The following is an 18,965-nucleotide window of genomic DNA, read 5'->3' on the forward strand; positions in this document are numbered from 1 at the left end:
TAGGTAGTAAGTAGATTGATAGAGTTGATAGATATCTTGTTGTTTTTCCAAGTTATTATAATATTGCATATTTGAATGAATACATGACTTTGCTAAGCTTCTATACTTTTGTCTGAGTTGATCTTTCCTTCTTTCTTCCTTGGGGCCCACGTGCAAGGGGGAGTTTAGTTTAGTAATTAGGAGTTAGACTCAGTTTCCTAAGTTATGTTTAGAACTATTGTTCCTATAGCCATTGTAAACAGAACCAATCACTGTTCCTGTAGCAGTAGGTGCATAGATGTATGGTTAAATAGTTAGAATTTCCTTCTAAGAATTTGATAGTTTTCTTTCTTTGGGATAAACTAGATTTACTTAATGGCTATTGCATTCAAGGTACTAGTGACTTTTAGCAAAAACTAGAGCATATACTTTGTAGACATCATCTCAAGTTCACACTCCCGGATTGATATTTAATGAAGATTAGCACAGTACTTTGGTAGTAAGGGATATCCAATCCTATAACTAAAAAGGTGTTTTATTTGCTTGACAATCTTCTCTATCATTTATAAATTAACTTACTTTGGCATACCATTTTTACAACTATTGAAAAAAATTGGTACATCTATTAAAATAAGAAAAATAAATATTAATTATCATGAAAACCTAGAAAATTTTATATTTGGAAATCAAATTGACGAGTTTACAAATTAAAATCATGTTAGAATTTTAAAGAGGAATGTAATGTCTTGAATTGCAATGATTGCAATGATTGTTGGATATACTAAAAAAGGATTTGTTGATTTTTTTTTAAAAATCTTCAACAAATTTATGTCACACGTATAAAGCTAAATTTAGCAACCTTTGTCAAAGCCTCCCTACAAGTAATAAAATGAAAAGCTTTAAAACTAGTTATGAACATCCATAAAGCATGAGGAAGGTGGATTTTTTTTCAGGTATGACATGTGCATATATTTTTGTACATGTGTATCTAAAATATAGAAGCTCAAATAAGATAAATGATGTTGGCAAAATGCTTGAAAGAGATATTGTCCCATGGAATTGAATGATCATATGATTTGTATGAAATGCATGTAAAAGAATGAAAATCTCAAACAAAAGCAATTGGAATTTATAAAGCTAAGCATTCTACCTATGTCATCCACTCTCATGTGGAAATGAGAGCTTTGGAATAGGGTGTGGACATTCATCCAAGAAAAATGGTAGGGATATTCCTACAACAAATTATTGTTGAAATATTGTGGTAGAGAATGGTGCAAAATGTGGAATAGTAGACAAGGGACCTAAATCATTTGATAGAATGTTACAATCATATGTCTTGTCAAGAAATGAAATGATTGTTCACAAAGAATCTTTTTCTACATCAAAGCCGTAACCCCCATTTTTTCTAAATATACCATCTAAATAGTTACTAAACTAATCTACAAAAATCTAAAAATCTATCAAATCAAGTTGGTGTTTGCATCATGCATATGATTAGCTAATAAAATTGGTTCAACATAAGTGTAAATAGAGTGTTTCAATCACCCTTCAAATACAAAGTTTTATTTGTACTTTTATATTTTTAGAGTCAAATTTAAATATGATTGATTTGAGAGGTCTATAAAAAAAAATTCCTTCGTTAAGAACTCATATTAATCTTTTCAGCTAACACTTGTTTGGTGATCATAACTTTGATAGTATGAATGGGCATCCTCACGTTTGGAATAGTTTTTGCTTCCTTCAAAATGCTTTATTGATAGTATCAAAGAAATCAATTCATTTAGCTGCTCGAAATCATATCAGAGATGATAAAGAGATAAAACACCAAACATTAGGATAAATTTCATTATCAGTCATTATTTACGAGCAAATAATAATGAATGTGTGGTCACCGGGTATACTTTAAAAAGCAAAAATTTAAAGGGTTAGTTCTCACATAAAAGACAGGAATAGCTAAATCAGCTTTAATGCCAAGAGATATTGAAGTCTATATACATCAAGAAGAAATTCCAATGGGAGAGGTTAAAGACATGAAGATGAATGGCCTGCACGCTGTCATGGTACCCTTCCTTGCGCAAGGAACCATTGATTTTTTTTTAAAATGCTTATCATTTAACTAAGTTCAAATAAATTTAATATTATTACTGTCGATCATATTTGATATGAGATAATTGTACATCAATATAATGACAAATGTTATAATAATTTCTTTTTCTCATGTCATGATGCTCTAGTCTTGTATGCAACATATTTGAAATCGCATGCTTTTTGTCACATATAACAAATGGTACATTATAGAATCCATTTTTCTCACTGACATGTTTTTGTGACAAGGTGAAATCTTAGTGTAAATAAACCTCTCTATTAGTAAGATAGAAGCAATTCTGATCAAAGATTATGAGAACCCTGTTGTCAGTTTTTCGAAACTTTTCAATGTTTGGATTACAGTTATTTGTTGGAATGTGTAATTTCTTCCTCAAATGAATTGTAAAAGAGTAATAGAGGATTCTAAAAATTTTAAGAGGGTTACTGAATAGGGTTAGGTCAAATTAATATTTAAGTTTGTAAAATTCTAAAAGTCATTTATGTTTAGATAGTTTTAGAAAAGTTAATTTAGATGTTTTTGAATTTGATTTAAGACCTCTATAAATAGAGGCATCATGTAATGTTATTATTAATATCGACAAACTGATTAATGAAATACATTAGTGCTGGAGCACTTTCAGTATTTTTCAATTTTAGTTTATTTTGTCGATCCACATTTCACAAGGTGTATTATAGTTGTCTTGGGCCTCTACAAATGGTATCAAAGCAAGGTTAATTGGGAGTATCATATCATTATTTTTTTAACAGAAGCAGCTAATCAAGGGATAGCTGAAGAAGGAAGGAATTTGTTTCTCACCATTTGATAGCGAAGAGATTTTTTATTTTGTAGAGCAAGGTTATTCGGAGAACCCTATCACAATTTGTGTCAGATGAAGCTATCAAGGGGTAGCTGAAAGAAGACATGAATTTGATCAAGGTTATTAGTGAATCTTGTCATTGGCATTTGTGATAGATGAGGCAAGATTACCAGTGGATCCTGAGAAAAATGGAAATCATTGGCAACCAATTGCTGACAAAATATTTGTCAAAATTAAAGGCCACAGCCTTGGAAGATACTATTTATGAAGAAATTAATAGATATGAAGATTATCAGAAAATGGCATTTTGGCATCAGAAAAATGAAAAGATTTTGATTCATATGCAACAACATTTAAGGTTGAAATTAGGTGAGAGTGTTGGAATGTGTAATTTTCCCCTCAAATGAATTGTAAAAGAATAATAGAGGATTCTAGAAATTCCACAAGGGTTACCGAATAGGGTTAGGTCAAATTAATATTTATGTTTGTAAAGTTCAAGAAGTCATTTATGTTTAGATAGTTCTAGAAAAGTCTATTTTTCCTATGTTAGTTTATTTAGATGTTTCCGAAAATGATTTAAGACCTCTATAAATAGAGGCATCATGTAATGTTATTGATATCGACAAAATGATTAATCAAATATATTAGTCTCATAGCACTTTCATTATTTTTCAGTTTCACATTATTTTGTCCATCCACCTTCCACAAGGTGTATTATAGTTGTCCTGGGTTTCTATATTATTGGCATACTCCATGACCAAATCTATGCATCAATATGTCACTAAAGAAAGCTCAACATCTAGTAAACAACTTTCTATTAACCTTTGTGTCATCAGCTGGGTATAGATTGAAATTATTCATATTAATGCATTAGATTTCCACAATCATGATAGTTATGTACTAAGTATCTGGATTAGATTGTGTAAAGATTTTACACCTCTTGCTCTCTCATCCTGATGATGGATCACATAGTGTGATTCAAAATGTTGATGAAAAAATCTTTACACAATCTAATCTAGAAATTTAGTACATAATTATTCATATTCCAAATAACAATTATTTCAAAGGCTACTTCAAACTCATTTATAGGCAATACTAAAACTAAGCTAACTAAGAACTACGAATCAGTATGAAAATGATATGGCATACATTGAAAATTTCTTTTCATGCTATCCACCTTAGTCAAATAATATGGTTTCTTATGGAACCAACCTATAATGACGTTGAAAAAAAATAAGAATAATTTTCATTTAAGACTAGCAATTTTGAGGAGTAATTACAGAATAAGTTTCTTTAAATCATGAATAACAAACAAAGAAAAAAAATTGTTCTGCACATTCAAACTGTGACTACTAGAACAATTCACAATAACTAAATTGTTGGGTTTATGCACACCATATTAAAAAGCCTTTCCTACTAATTTACAAAATACTTACCAATATTTTTGTAACAAGCTATCATGACTATTGTTATCAAGAGTATTGTTGATGTGTGTTTTATGACCCACCAAATAGTAGAACAAAATACCAAAATATCTTATCCTATCTTGAACAAAGTCTTGTCTATGCTAAGATTTCTAGAAGGTCAGACAATGACTCAAAGGTTACTTCAATATTAGGTTTTGGTTGTGGACAAGCTCGGTGGTTGATGTGATTTTCTGATTATCATAAGGGGGATCTATCTAAAGGTTTTGTGATGAAGTACCTTTTAGGCTTGAACAAAATATGTGGAAATGAAATGGGATATGGCTCAGAGATTCTAATCTATTCCCAAGAGAAGTGATGACAATAAATGGTACTTTGGTGGAAAAATTGCTTAATTTACTAAACTCCGCTTCACCAAGTTATGTATTAAAACTACACATGACCTAGTGCAATCTTCAAGGGTTATGCAAAATATTTTCATGCCACCATATACACCATCATAAAGAACAATGTATATGAAAGATAGAAGTTAAACATGTGTATGAAATAGGTTCAGGCTAAGTTTGTACAATGATTTAGAATCACTAAAATGCCAAAAGTATGAACCAAAGGAATTCATCAATACACCATCATATTCTCTATTACTATCACAACACTTTAACTAGGCTCAAATTAATCTAATTCAGGAATTTGAGAGAACAAGCAAGCACCAAGACATGTCAAGTATTCACCAAGCTTTAATGAAAACTCTATTATCTTAGTATCTTATAGCAACAATCTTAAAAAATCCTCACTTTGTAAATGAGGTGTGAGGCCTTTATATATGTCCTCGACTATAACTAATAACCCGTGTTAAAAATTAATGGTCCACAATTATTTTTGGTACATGGTCAAGTAATAATACATAAGTGTTAAACAAGAGTCATGTCTTATAGATATTTCATTGTCAAAATTAACCCTCTTGGTCTTCTTATTTCAAAAGTCCTTTGGTTGAACAGACCTACAAACTTGAACATTGAACACTTTGTTCAGTGTTTATGGTTCAAGGTTCAACAAGCACCTTAGTCATTTTAAGAAAGTTAGTTATGCTCAGACACTAAAGCCCATTGACAAAATGAACTTGAACATTGAACACTTTTTTTATTTGTTCAAAGTTCATGTTCACGAGTTTTTTTTTGTTTTAGGTCAAGTCATGAGAATAGCTTTCAATTTTTTGTGACCTTTGAACTTGAACATTTAACTACCTCATAGTTCAAGCATTCATGTTCACCCAATCATAAAGATGTATGTTCCTAATGCCACGTGTCTTTTAGATAACTTAGCAATAGCACAAATTGCAAAATCTATGGAAAAGAATTGCATTAATGAGAAGTTAAGGGTAATAATGAAAAGGTATGTGGCAATACTTGTGGAACTTGAGTGAGTTGGTAATGATTGTAACTCCTATCTTGTCACCTGTAGTGTCATCCATATGTATCCTTTAATTCCAAGCTTGATGTTTTAAAAGCAATTTGCATATTTTCATTCCCTACTATTTTCACTTTTTGGAAAATGGTTTGTCTTGTTTGGGTGTAAACAGTGATAGTTTGAGCTTTACCTTCCTACAAATCTACATGCACTAATCCTAGTGAGTCTTTAGTCCTTCACTTTCAAGGTACCTTTTCCTTCTAAATTTCTTTAAGATTCTAAATTTGTTTTGCATCTTTCTTTTCTATTCATAATCCTATCATGGCTAACCTTTTTCATCCAAAACTCCCTGGCAAGATTAGAGATTTAGTCATAAGTAGTGTCCTCCCTAACATGGAAGACACCTTTCTCACCAATGAAGATATAAAAAAACTACTGGCTAGGTTTGCAAATTCTCTACTTGGCTCCATCTCTCAAAAGGGCATAGATAGTGGTCTATTGCAATGCTTGTATTCCTAGAGGCTTTTCCTTGTCTTGAATTAGTCTTAGCTTGTAGGGATAGATATGATGCTACTAAGAAATGTATTCACACTTTCAATGGAAAAATTGTGGTATACGTGAGAAGAGTTGTTGTTATGGGTGCTTTGAGAATTCCTCCATGTGAAGTGTATGAAAACTGGACCATCAGTTCCTCCTATGCTCAATTTTCCATGAATATCACAAAGTTAAACATCAATATCACTAAGAGTTGGCTCTTCAAGTTTGAAAGAGGGGATTCCCACCTTGCAAAACCTTTGACTAGAGAGCATATGATTCTTGAGATTAAGGATGTTATTACATTGCTAAATAGGGTACAAGGAAATCCTCATGCCTTCCATTGGGAAAACTGGATGTATTTGTTTTTTTGGACAATTCTAGGGGAAGATAAATATATTGATTGGGTGGATATAATAGTGACTAGGTTGTAGGAAGAACTTTCCCAGTCCTTTGGAACAAATTTTTTTTACATGACCTCCTACTTTTTCTATATCCTAGCTTGTGGAAAAGAGTGGAAAGGAATTCGACACTCATATTGGAACCCAGGAATGCCCATTTATGAATATTACCCACTCTTATACAAGAAAAAAAGCCCTAATGGATTCAAGATAGTCCAAGACACACATTTAGCCAAATTGGTGTTCGAGTTACAAGGGAGAGAAAACATATGATTGATATAAGAGACCATTTGGTTGATCAACATTTATGGTAGTTACTTCACCCAATTTCCATGATTCACATATCTCAAAATTGGGGGTTACAAAAGTAAACCACTGAGGCTTCCTCAATATTGTCTAGACCGTATGGTGCTAATCAAAGTGTGTAGACAGTTGGTGGAGGTCACAAAAAATTGTAAGGAAAGAAAAGGTTCATGATATAACTACCCCATTGAGCTTGGATATTACAAATGAAAAACTATTCAAGATGCTCTAAAACTCAAAACAAAAATCAAATCCCTGAATTTACTAACCTACTCGCCTAGGCTAAATTTTGACAGCTAGGAATTTGCCATGAAGTATTCTAAAATTTGTTAATTTGCCATGAAGTATTCTAAAATTTGTTCTTTTGACAAACACATACCCCATTTAGAGGATTTTTGGGCTAGCTATCAAACCAACATTGAAGTTGGGAAAAAGCTCTAGTCTAGGTTAACTTTGTCACAAATTAAGGATTTCAATATCCCATTTGATATCTCATGGGTGACTGAGAAAAATGAAGAAGAAGTTGTAGACCCTATCTACATTGAGAAAGTTGAAGACTATCCCTTACTAGAGATTGATTGGTTAGTACCAGAAGAAGATGATTTACACATGAGAACTTCACCTGTCTTATGACAAACAAATGAATAACTCTCAAGAAAAAGGCATTCAAGAATAGGAGCTTGTAATATTCAAAGGAATCAAGCTTGTCCATGTTCACCTTTCGTTGTTTCTAGTTCTAAAAAAATTGTTACCTCACCCACGGTAGGTAAGTCAAGGCTTAGTGTTGAACTTGAACATCATGTTCAAGGTTCATCTCACATCCTTATTTCTTTCAAGTGGACATGCTTTAATAGTTGAAGGATGCATGAATAGTGAAAGGCCATGTCCCATGATGATCAAGAAGAAATCAAGGAATCTCTCACCAATGAAATGGAACTGGGTTATCAATAAATCATAGGAGGTGCTACCACATCAAGTGTGATGTCTCTCAGTCCTACACCCACGATACAAAATTGTCCCCCTAAGGATAATCATCTAGTACCTAATTGGTTTGAGTTATCTATGAGCAAGAAGAGAAGGTTATTTCCAGAAACCCTCCCAGTGGAAGACATGGTTAGAAAATGCTTGGGAAGACCCCTAAAACCAAAATGCCCAAGATAGAGACTATACTGAATGTTGACAATGAAACAAGGAAGTGGTTAGCAGAGGTTATGAAGCCAACAACTGAGAAAAGAATACAAAAAATAAAAACTTAGGACCATGCAATAGAAAAGACTATCCTTAGTCATGCTTCAAGGGCTGCTAACATGAAAATCTAGAGGGTAGGGAATGTCCAGATCTCTCATCAAATATGCAAAGACCAAAGAGACATGCAAGAATTAAAGGAATTGATGAGGAATCTCCTTTAAAGAAAAGATTCCTTGAATAGGTCAAGAGAGATCATTCAATTTTTGTTGTGCACACTCAAGCAACATTTTACTCTTCTCATTTCACTAATACTAGTGAGAGGTAGATAAGTTAACCATAGCCTTAGATTCAGAAATGAATGCTTGGGAGTCTAGGAAGATCAAATGGGATGAGTACATCATTAATATCATTAAAGTTCAAGAGTATGGTGTCAATAAGTTTGAAAAAGATAATTTAGAGGCTAAGGTTGACGTTGACTTCTTATTCATTGCCCATGCCAACTTGGAATGGAGAAACATACTAATGGAGTAGGTACTAGATGAATGTTCTAAGCTATTGAAGGAGTGGGCTACCAAAAGGAAATCTTAGTGGCTGACATAAAATGCATTGATATGAAAATCATGGGGAATCAAGACCACATTGAAAACGTTCCTAAAGAATTAAAGGCAACCTTCTTTGCAAGAATCAAGTTGTTGAAAGAAAAAAGTAAGGTATCGGTACATGATCTAACCATAGCTGCTAGGATGGACTCTATGAAGATTATTTGCATTAACCACCTAGAGGTTCAAGACAAAAAGTCATATCTCTTTGGCCAAATCATGAAGATGTCGAAACTTGGGCTAGAATAGTTAGGCATTTCGTAGTAGCAAGAACCTGTTGATTTCCTTGTTGCTCATAGAGTTTTGAAAGAAATTGATGGTGGTGGCTCTAACACCCACAAACCATGGACTATGAGTAGTACAACTAGAGCTTGAGAGAAGACAAAGAGACAATAGCTCTCTTTCTTTTATTTTTAGTTAATAAATTTATAAACTATGTTGGTATTTTGCATGAAATACTTCAACTCCCTACGTGGAGTTATTTTTTTTGGAATTTGGAAAGCCCGAAGTGGCTATATATGAAATATTTTAAACGATCTTAAGGGTCAGCTCTCTAGATTTTTCTTAGATATTTTTTTGGTTAAGTAATTATAGTTACCTTCTTTTGTATTTTATGAACAAAAAGTTAATGATAACAGATATTAATTGTTTGGTTATTTCTATGGCATATATCTGATAATTGTGTGGTTATCTTATTGGTTTATGGAGTTAGTGTGAGGTTCATGCCATATAGATGCTATTTCATTAATGATTTTGTTGCTATTTTATCTTTCAGTTCATTCTAGTAAGCTTGAGCAAGTTTGAGATTCCAAATATTGTGTCATATGGCATATGTTTGATTACAATTATTCGAATATGCAATATTCTTTTATGGTTATAAAAGGATGTTTACATCTTCTCTTAAGTTCTTTCTGGTTAAAAGAATGACAACAATGATTCATTTATAGAAAGATTTATATTGCAAATCATTTTAGAAGGAAGCTATACCTTTGAAACACAAAGAGTCTTTACAATTATAAAGACTCAATTATTGTGAAAGTGTGTTTTCCTTGCAAATAAAGCATAAGTAACTAGGGGAAAAACCATTCACTTAAAACCTAGATGATCACAATAATTAGTTGCCCAAATCATGCCACATCAGCCCAAATAAGGGTTAGGGCAAAGAAAAGGAATATATATTAATATAATAATAAATCCACTACCATAATGGGTAATAGATTCCCACTATGAACACTTGTACAGAAAGAGAGTGGAGTGTAATGAGTATTCACTATGCATGTCCATTACTCGATAAATGTCTAGTCTTCCTTGAATAAATTATTCTTGATTCCATTGTCTAAATGCATACATGTTGACTTGGAGACCTTAATTCTTCATCAAAGATAATTGGATGACATGAAATGATGATGGAAGCCATGTATGCTCGAGACTTTCTCTTGGTGGCTCTCATTATTATGTTACATTTATTGATGATGTGACGAGAAAAGTATGGGTTTATTTCCTTAGACAGAAATCTAATGTATTTCAAACTTTTAAGAAATGGAAATGTTTGGTTAAAAATGAGACTGGTAAGAAATTAAAATGTCTTAGATTTGATAATGTTGGTGAGTATTGTAGTCATGAATTTGAAGATTATTGTTCTACTAATGACATTCATTGACATAAAATTGTTCCAAGGACTCCATACAAAAATGGAGTTGTTGAACGCATGAATAGGATAATAATGGAGTGTGCAAGGAGAATGACATTACATGCTGGATTTCCTTTTAAAATATGGGTAGAGGATTTCAATAGTGTTGTATATTTGATTAATAGAGGTCCCTCTACTCCTTTGGGCTATGGTATTCTAGAAGAAGCATGGACTAGTAAGAAGGTGAGTTATTCTTTTTTCAAAACCTTTGGTTGTAAAGCATTTTTTCATATAGATTCTAGAAATAGAACCAAGCTAGAAGATAAGTCAAAGAAATGTGTATTTGTTGGATATGGCATTGATGAATTGGGTTATAGACTTTTGGATTTGAAAATCATAAAATTGTAAGAAGAAAGGATGTCATATTCAATGAGAAAGTGTTTTACAAAGATTTATTGCAACAACATAAGAAAAAAGAAGATGATTATGTAGTGCTAGATGATACTCCAAAAGATGATGTTCCATTAATTCCTCATGAAGTGTAACAACTGCAACAAAAAATACCACACACCAATGAATGCTACCCAGTCAACAAGGCTATGTAGACCTCCAAAAAGATTTTGATCCTCTTTGTATTCTATTTTACTAACTGATGCTGGTGAAGTTGAATGTTATGATAAAGTTTTGTAGGTGGATAGTATAATTCAGTGGGATTCTACAATGAAAGACAAAATTGACTCTTTCCTAAAAATAAGACATGAGATTTATACAATTTGCCTAAAGGTAAAAGGGCTTTACAAAAAAAGTGGGTTTATAGGTTGAAAGAAGAGGATGGAGGTAAGAAATGGTTTAAAGCTAGGTTAGTTTTAAAAGGTTTTTCATAGAGAAAAGGTATTTATTTTGATGAGATATTCTTTTTTGTTGTTAAAATGACTTCTATTTGCATTATTTTAACTATTACGGCTATTGAATATTTTCATTTGGAGCATCTCGATGTTAAAATAGCCTTCCTTCATGGTGATTTGGATGAAGAAATATATATGGCTTAGCCACATGGATTTGAGGTCAAAGGTAAGGAGAACATAGTGTTTAGATTGAAGAAATTTTTATATTGCATGAAGCAAGCACCTCGGCAATGATATCTAAAATTTGATAGTTTTATCCATGAGCAAGGATATAGTAGGTGTCACTAAGATCATTGTGTTTACTTTAAGAGGTTGGATGATGATAGCTATATTATTTTATGTTTATATGTTGATGATATGCTTGTAGCTAGGTCTAACATGGATCACATTAAGGAGCTAAAATACTAGTTAGCACATGGATTTTCTATGAAGGATTTGGGGGTAGAAAAACAAATCCTTGGTATGAATATTTGTAGAGATAGGAAAAATAGGAAATTGACTTTATCTCAAGTTGATTATGTTGAGAAGGTATTGCAACATTTTTCTATGGAGAATACTAAAGCTGTCAACACACCGTTACATGGTCATTTGAAGTTTACTAAGGAGATATGTCTAATGTACCTTATGTTTTAGTTTTAGGAATCTTGATGTATGGTATCATATGTACAAGGCTAGATATTGCACATGCAATGGGAGTTGTCAGCAGGTATATGAGTCATCAAGGAACTAAGCATTGGAATGTAGTTAAATTAATTATTAGATATTCGAGAGGAACACCCAATAAGTTCTTACACTTTGGGGGCTCTACTAATAATTTATAGGGGTATGTTGACTTAGATTTTGCAGGGGATATTGATACCAAGTGGAGTACTATAGGTTATGTATTTACTATTGGTGGGGTAGCAATGAGTTGTGTTTCTCATTTACAGAAGGTCAATATTTTATCCACTACAAAGGCATAGTATGTTGCTACTACAGAGGTAGCCAAGGAGGTGTTATGGCTTCAGTTCTTCTTGGAAGAATTGGGAAATCCTTGGAGGGATAATTATTTGTTCACTAATAGCCATAATCTTGCAAATAATTTAGTTCTTCATTCAAAGACAAAACACATTTAGTTGTGGTACCATTTCATTTGGTCAGTTTTGGATGATGGACAATTAAAGCTAGACAAGATACATACAAATGATAATCTAGTGGATATGTTTACAAAGGTAGTGACAAGAGAGAAGCTAAATTCATCTTCATCTTTGATTGGTCTTCTAGGCTAAACAAGAATGAAAGAGCAATAGAGTCTCTAAGTAGGAGATCGTTGTCTAATTTTGAGTCTGATCAGTCCCCAAGTGGGAGATTTTTAGTTTGTGGTGATTGATCACAGAAGTACTATACATACTTCATAATTCTTTGGGGCTTGGGATATTGACCCAAAAAAAAAATTTGGCCCTATTTTATTGGGATTTTGGGCTGACATGTAATTATTAGTTATGACCCTAAAGAGGTAAAAATGCTTGTATAAAAGGGCTTAAGGTTAGGATTTTTTCATAAGGTGTGCTACAAAAATTGCTTCTTGCGATGTTATTGAACTGTAAGGGATTATGGATTGTAATAAGGTTGTAATCATTAGATCGCAATAATATTGGATTTTCTGTTTGGTGGATGTAGACCAAGATTTGGATGAACCACATTAAATCTTGGTGTCTTGTTTTCTCTTCTATGTGATCTATTGTTTTCTAATCTTCTTTATATTTGCATGTGATTGTTATTTATGTAAGTGGTTAAATCCTAACAAGATAAGTGGCATGTGATGCTTCATTGTCATATTCATAAATAAGGCATAATTAGTAAATTAGGCCCAAATAAAATTTCAAATGGACTACATTAGTCAAGATTATTCCTAAAATTAGTTGGACTAGATTACTCAAGATTTTTTCTTAATTTAATGGTATCACTTTTTCTGATAAAACTTTAGAAAGGGTTGAAAAGAAAATGTAGCAGCATCTCAAACAAAATCATATCGAACAATTTGTAGCAGTTATTAATTTTGCACAAGTTAACAACAGAGTTTTCTTTAGCATTAATTGGCCCTTTCAAAGAAGTTGATAACCACTATAAAAATATCGATGATATCGGTGTGCTAGTATTCCTAGTACTCATATGTTAGTTATTAACTCCACTAAAATATCAATGAAGGGAAATTGTAAGCTACTTGTGAGGTAATGAATTGCATTCCATGCCTAGAGATTTGATAGTAGTTATTATAAATACTTTAAAAATAAATACTATCTCCTAATACTTGAAATTAAATGAAGATAATTATTATTATAACTGCTTTCAGAATTAATACTTGCAATAAGGCTAAAAGACATGCTTGCAAATACAAAAGAGAAGACATGAAAGTGCTAAATCAATTAGATAATAAGAATGACAAGTACTAATTCAACAAATTACTGAAATCTAATCTTTCCTATTTTCAGCATAATACTCTTAAGTTCTATATATAGAATTCATCATCTATATAGATTAGGAAAGTACCAAATACTATATACATCACTTCATATTTTGATACAATCCTAGCAAACTTGTTTGCATTAAATTTAGCAAGCACAATCCATTTATCCCCATCAATAAGCACTCGAGTAAAAAATTTGATTTTCAGTCGTAGACCAAAACTAAATATAAATCTCCATAAATAACTTACAAAGATGGAGGTCTTAAAACTTATGAGTTGTCCATATGTTTTAAATTGATTATTCTAGTTCCTTATTTCTATAATTAGAGATTCTTGTGGAAGGAAAAACAATATTCCTTAAATTATTTAGACTAGAATACACATACCATAAGTCATAAGCATAGTTTACCAAACATTCAAGAACTCACTTGAAATCAATAACCTTATCATCTCTTAGCTGAAGTAAACCATATTTCAGCATAATGAACTTTTCAATTCTATCTATAGATTTCATTATCTATATAGATTAGAAAAGTACCAAATACTACATACCTCACATCATATTTTGATGTAATCCTAGTAAACTTGTTTGCATTATATCTGGTCAACACATTCCATTTGTCACCATTAACAAGCACTAGAGTCACAAAATCTAATGTTAGAAAACTTCCATAATTAAAATAAAATAAAAAGTGTCAAATTAAAATAATTGACATAAGTTCTAGAAAATGTATACACTTAACCATTTCTTTTTCAAGTCATCCTTAAATTGGTCCACACATCTCCATATTGCAAAGAAAAAAGGCCATAGAGTTTCCAAGCTATAGGATTCAACTGATAATACCATCTCCCCCATAGAGGAATCATCTATCAAGTTGCAGGTGCCTACCCTACTTAAAATGTCTTACTTGAATTGATAATGCATATGCAACTGTGTTCTATATGCATGGACAATAGGGGGAGCTGAAAAAACTCACCACATTTGCATTTATATAATAGGTCTATTAAGTCTTTAATATTATAGACTGTAATAAAAATTAGAATGTTCATGATGGTTTATAACTTAAAATACCTAATTAAATACCTCTAACAAAAATACAAACATGTTGCATTTTTTCAGCTCTAGCTAATGTCGTGTGCATATGAATTGAGATTGCATATTGAACTATGGCCTCCATTTGCATTGCCTAAAACTAAGACATTCACATAGTTTTTGATAAGATAAATAGGTTTTATAGGGACCTTGAAACCCAAAAGTAGCTACATAAACATGGCTAAAAATAAGCAATAGAAGCCTAGCCAAAATAAAACAAGTCTAATGGTTGATAATAAGCACAAGGCCTAGCCAATACTAGAGGCTAACAAAAAGACCAGGAAAAAAAACTCTTTAATAGAACTTAGCAAAAGCCAGAACCAAAAGCCAAAAGAGATATAGCAAAAAAAAAATAGATAGAACAAGAGGGCTACTCTTCATTCTTCCTCTCGAGATCCTACATGGCCTGGGTTGCCTCATAAATCTTCTAGTTCTCCTCGACCATCTACTCATGGGCTTTCTGTGTATCCTAGTCCAAACTTGTAAAGGTGTTATCAGTGGCCATATCTTCATCAGACCTGGCTCTACCTCTATCCTTTCTGTCCTCACCTACTAGTACGCCTCTATCTTTTAGCACACTAGTTAAGGAGAAAATTTTGTCATTGATCGAATTGAGGAGAGAAATCATCTGATTAGCCAAATTATGATTGTAGTTTTCTAGATTCTTAATTCTCCTCTCAGCTAGACTAAATCTTTCCTCATGATCCTCCTAGTTCTCATTAGCTATATTCTTCATGTTTCTCTCCAACTGACTAACCTTCTCCCTGACCTCTTCTGGCTCATGGTATAGCCACTTGATTGATCTAAAATTATTAATCATGCTATTAAAAGACATTCACATAGTTAGTTATCATGCAATCATAGATTAATGTTGAGCTTGACTTAGCTTTGAGAATAGTTTAATATTCTCTCCTACAGGGCCAACCGCATAAAAGTGGAAGCTCACCCCTCCTAAACATCTAAATTCCCCATTAACATCTAAAATACATTCATTCTATTAATAAAAATGTAACATTCATGAATTATCACATAATAACATGCATTAACACATAAGTTTCATTAGAACATTCACATTGACATTAAAGCATAAGATTCACTAGAAAATTCAATAGAATATAAATAAAATATCTAGACATAAACATTAGTCATTATCAAATAAGTTACCTATTTGCTAGTACCTACACTCCACAAAATATGAGAGATATTTGGAAATGAGAGAGATATTTTACAAATGGTAAAAGACATTAATCTCTATGGGGTGTATTGACTTATACCTGATGATCCATGAGACTGTGTGGGATGCTCATGAAAGGGCTTTGGGTTTCTACATATGTAAATCAATTGTCTTATGTTAGCTAAAAATTTCATGATACATATACATATGAATTATAAATAGTAAAAGGTACATGACAAGTTGATAAAATTAATTAATGATCTATCAAGAACTTAATGTTGAATAGCATAGGCATTGATCACATAACTATACATTTCATTCTTTTCATTGATAATAAACCCCCCTCAATGTTAACTAATCAAACCTTTATCGCTAAAACCTTTGTTGCTAAAACATGGTTACATTTCATGACTTTTTTGCTAAAACATGGTTATTGTAATGCAACTTTTTTTCTCCAGGCATCTATTCAATAAATTCAATACCACTATCAGTTATCATATTTTGTTGATAATATGTTCCTTCAACAACAACTGATCTAATTGGATATGATTGTCCATTAGCATCTATAGCTCCTTCTAGAAACTTGTATTTTTCTTTTGTGCATCTTAGAAGATAATAATCTACATTTTCTACATTGGTTAAGTGCACCAAGTTGTGGTGCCATTTCTTTTTGAAATCAATAATTTCTTAACATCAACAAGAATTTGAAGATAGTTACGATCAAAATTTTAAGATATGACAAAAACAAAAGTAGTAGTCCTTTGAATCTAGTTTCTAAACTACTAATTTTTTTTCAAAATGGTGTAGTTTTTGGTCCTCAAAAAAGGGGGCCACAAAAAGTGGTATTATTTATTCCAAAAAAACATAACACAGTACAAAATGTTGCCCCTCTAAAATTTAAACTTTTTTTTTGGAATTCTTTAATCGCTCTAGTCAAAAGTTACCTGACACTATGTAGTTTATCCTAAATTTTTTGGGTAATTTTATAATGTGTATTTTTTAATGAAGTTTTTAATTAGACACATGTCAAAAATGTGAAATATCTATCTATCCCCCTAGAAATGATTGAAAACTAATCTAAAATCAAAACTTCCTTTTTTCAAAGTGTGTATATGGAGTCTAGTTTCTAAAAGCCTAAGTTGTTGCAAAATTTGATGAATGAGCTAAAATCTATAGCCCAATTAGTACATGTTGGTTTTTGACAAAAAATAGACATACATTCAAAAGAAATTATAGTTGAAAGGCTTGAAATAGTTTAAATAAAAAATAAATTATATGGTTATATAACTAACACAGAGACCTATAATGTCATGTAACATGATTTTATCAATGGTCAACCATGTGGAAACTTGAAGGAGAGCACAGAAGAAAAATCAATCATTTTTTGTATGTTTGCAGCAAAACACATCTCAAACTAGTTTATAGACTCCAAACTTTTGGGTTGGATCCCCAAGGAAAAACTAAGCCTTAGGCTTGGTAGAATGTAAAGCTTTAAATAGTGCGTGCACTCTATATTGTGCACATGTTATTTAAATCTTTTTAAAATTTTAGTCTTAATAGCACATGCGCACTTTAGTACATATGTGCTTTAGTGTGCACACACTATTAAGACCTAAATAGTGCATAGAGAGGGAAGGGGGGGGGGGGAGAGAGAGAGAGAGAGAGAGAGAGAGAGAGAGAGAGAGAGAGAGAAGAGTGGGATGGTTGTGTGTATGTGAGAGGGGAGAGAGAGAGTAGGGTATGGGAGAGAGAGGAAATGTGAGAGAGAGAGAGAGAGTAGGGGTGGCAGAGAGAGTATGGGATGGGAGAGAGAGATTGAGAGTAGGGGATGGGAGAGAGAAGAAATGTGAGAGAGAGAGTAGGGGTGGCTAAGAAAGTACAAGATGGGAGAGAGAGATTAAGAGTAGAGGATCAGAGAGAGAGAAAGTGTGAGAGAGATTATGGGTGGCAAAGAGAGTACAGGATGGGAGAGAGAGATTAAGAGTAGGGGATGAGAGAGAGAGAAAGTGAGAGAGAGAGTAGGGGTGGTAGAGAGAGTAAAATATGGGAGAGAGAGAAATTAGGTTGTGGGAGAGGGAGTGGGAGAGGGAGAGAGACAAAGAGAGAGGAGGATGAGAGAGAGAGAGAGAGAGAGAGAGAGAGAGAGAGAGAGAGAGAGAGAGTGTGTGTGTGTGAGAGAGAGAGAGAGAGAGAGAGAGTAGGGCATGGGAGAGAGTGTGAGAGTGAGAGCGAGTAGGGGTGGTAGAGAGAGAAAGTGGGGAATGGAAGAGGGGAGAGAGAGAGAGTAGGGGATGGGAGAGAGAGGAAGTGTGAGAGAGATTAGGGGTGGAAAAGAGAGTACAAAATGGGAGAGAGAGAAAGTAGGTAGTGGGAGAGGGAGTGGGAGAGGGAGAGTGAGAGAAAGAGACAGAGATAGAGACAAAGGAGGATGGGAGTGTGTGTGTGAGAGAGAGAGTGTGTGTGAGAGTGAGTAGGGGTGGTAGAGAGAGAAAGTAGGGAATGGAAGAGGGGAGAGAGAGAGTAGGGGATGGGAGAGAGAGGAAGTGTGTGAGAGAGAGAAGGGGTGGTAGAGAGAGTACAAGATGGGAGAGAGAGATTGAGAATAGGGGATGGAGTGAGAGAGTAGGCAGTGAGAGAGAGTGGGAGAGGGAGAACAAGGGATAGAGGAGGATGGTAGAGTGTGTGTGAGAGAGAGAAGGGGATGGGAGAGGAGAGAGGGGGGGGATGGGAGTGTGTGTGTGTGAAAGAGAGAGTAGGGGATGGGAGAGGGGGGAGAGAGTAGCTTAAGATAGAGAGAGAGTAGGCAGTGGGAGAGGGAGTGTGAGAGGGAGAGAGAGAGGGGGTATGGGAGTGTGTGTAAGAGAGAGAGTAGGGCATGAGAGAGAGTGTGAGAGCAGGGGTGGCATAGAGAGAGAGTAGGGGATGGGAGAGAGAGTGAGAGTAGGGGATGGGAGAGAGAGAGTAGATAGGAAGAGAGAG

This window comes from Cupressus sempervirens, chromosome 1, assembly GCF_028749045.1.
Source record: "Cupressus sempervirens isolate cs-2001-9-10 chromosome 1, ASM2874904v1, whole genome shotgun sequence".
NCBI lineage: Eukaryota > Viridiplantae > Streptophyta > Pinopsida > Cupressales > Cupressaceae > Cupressus > Cupressus sempervirens.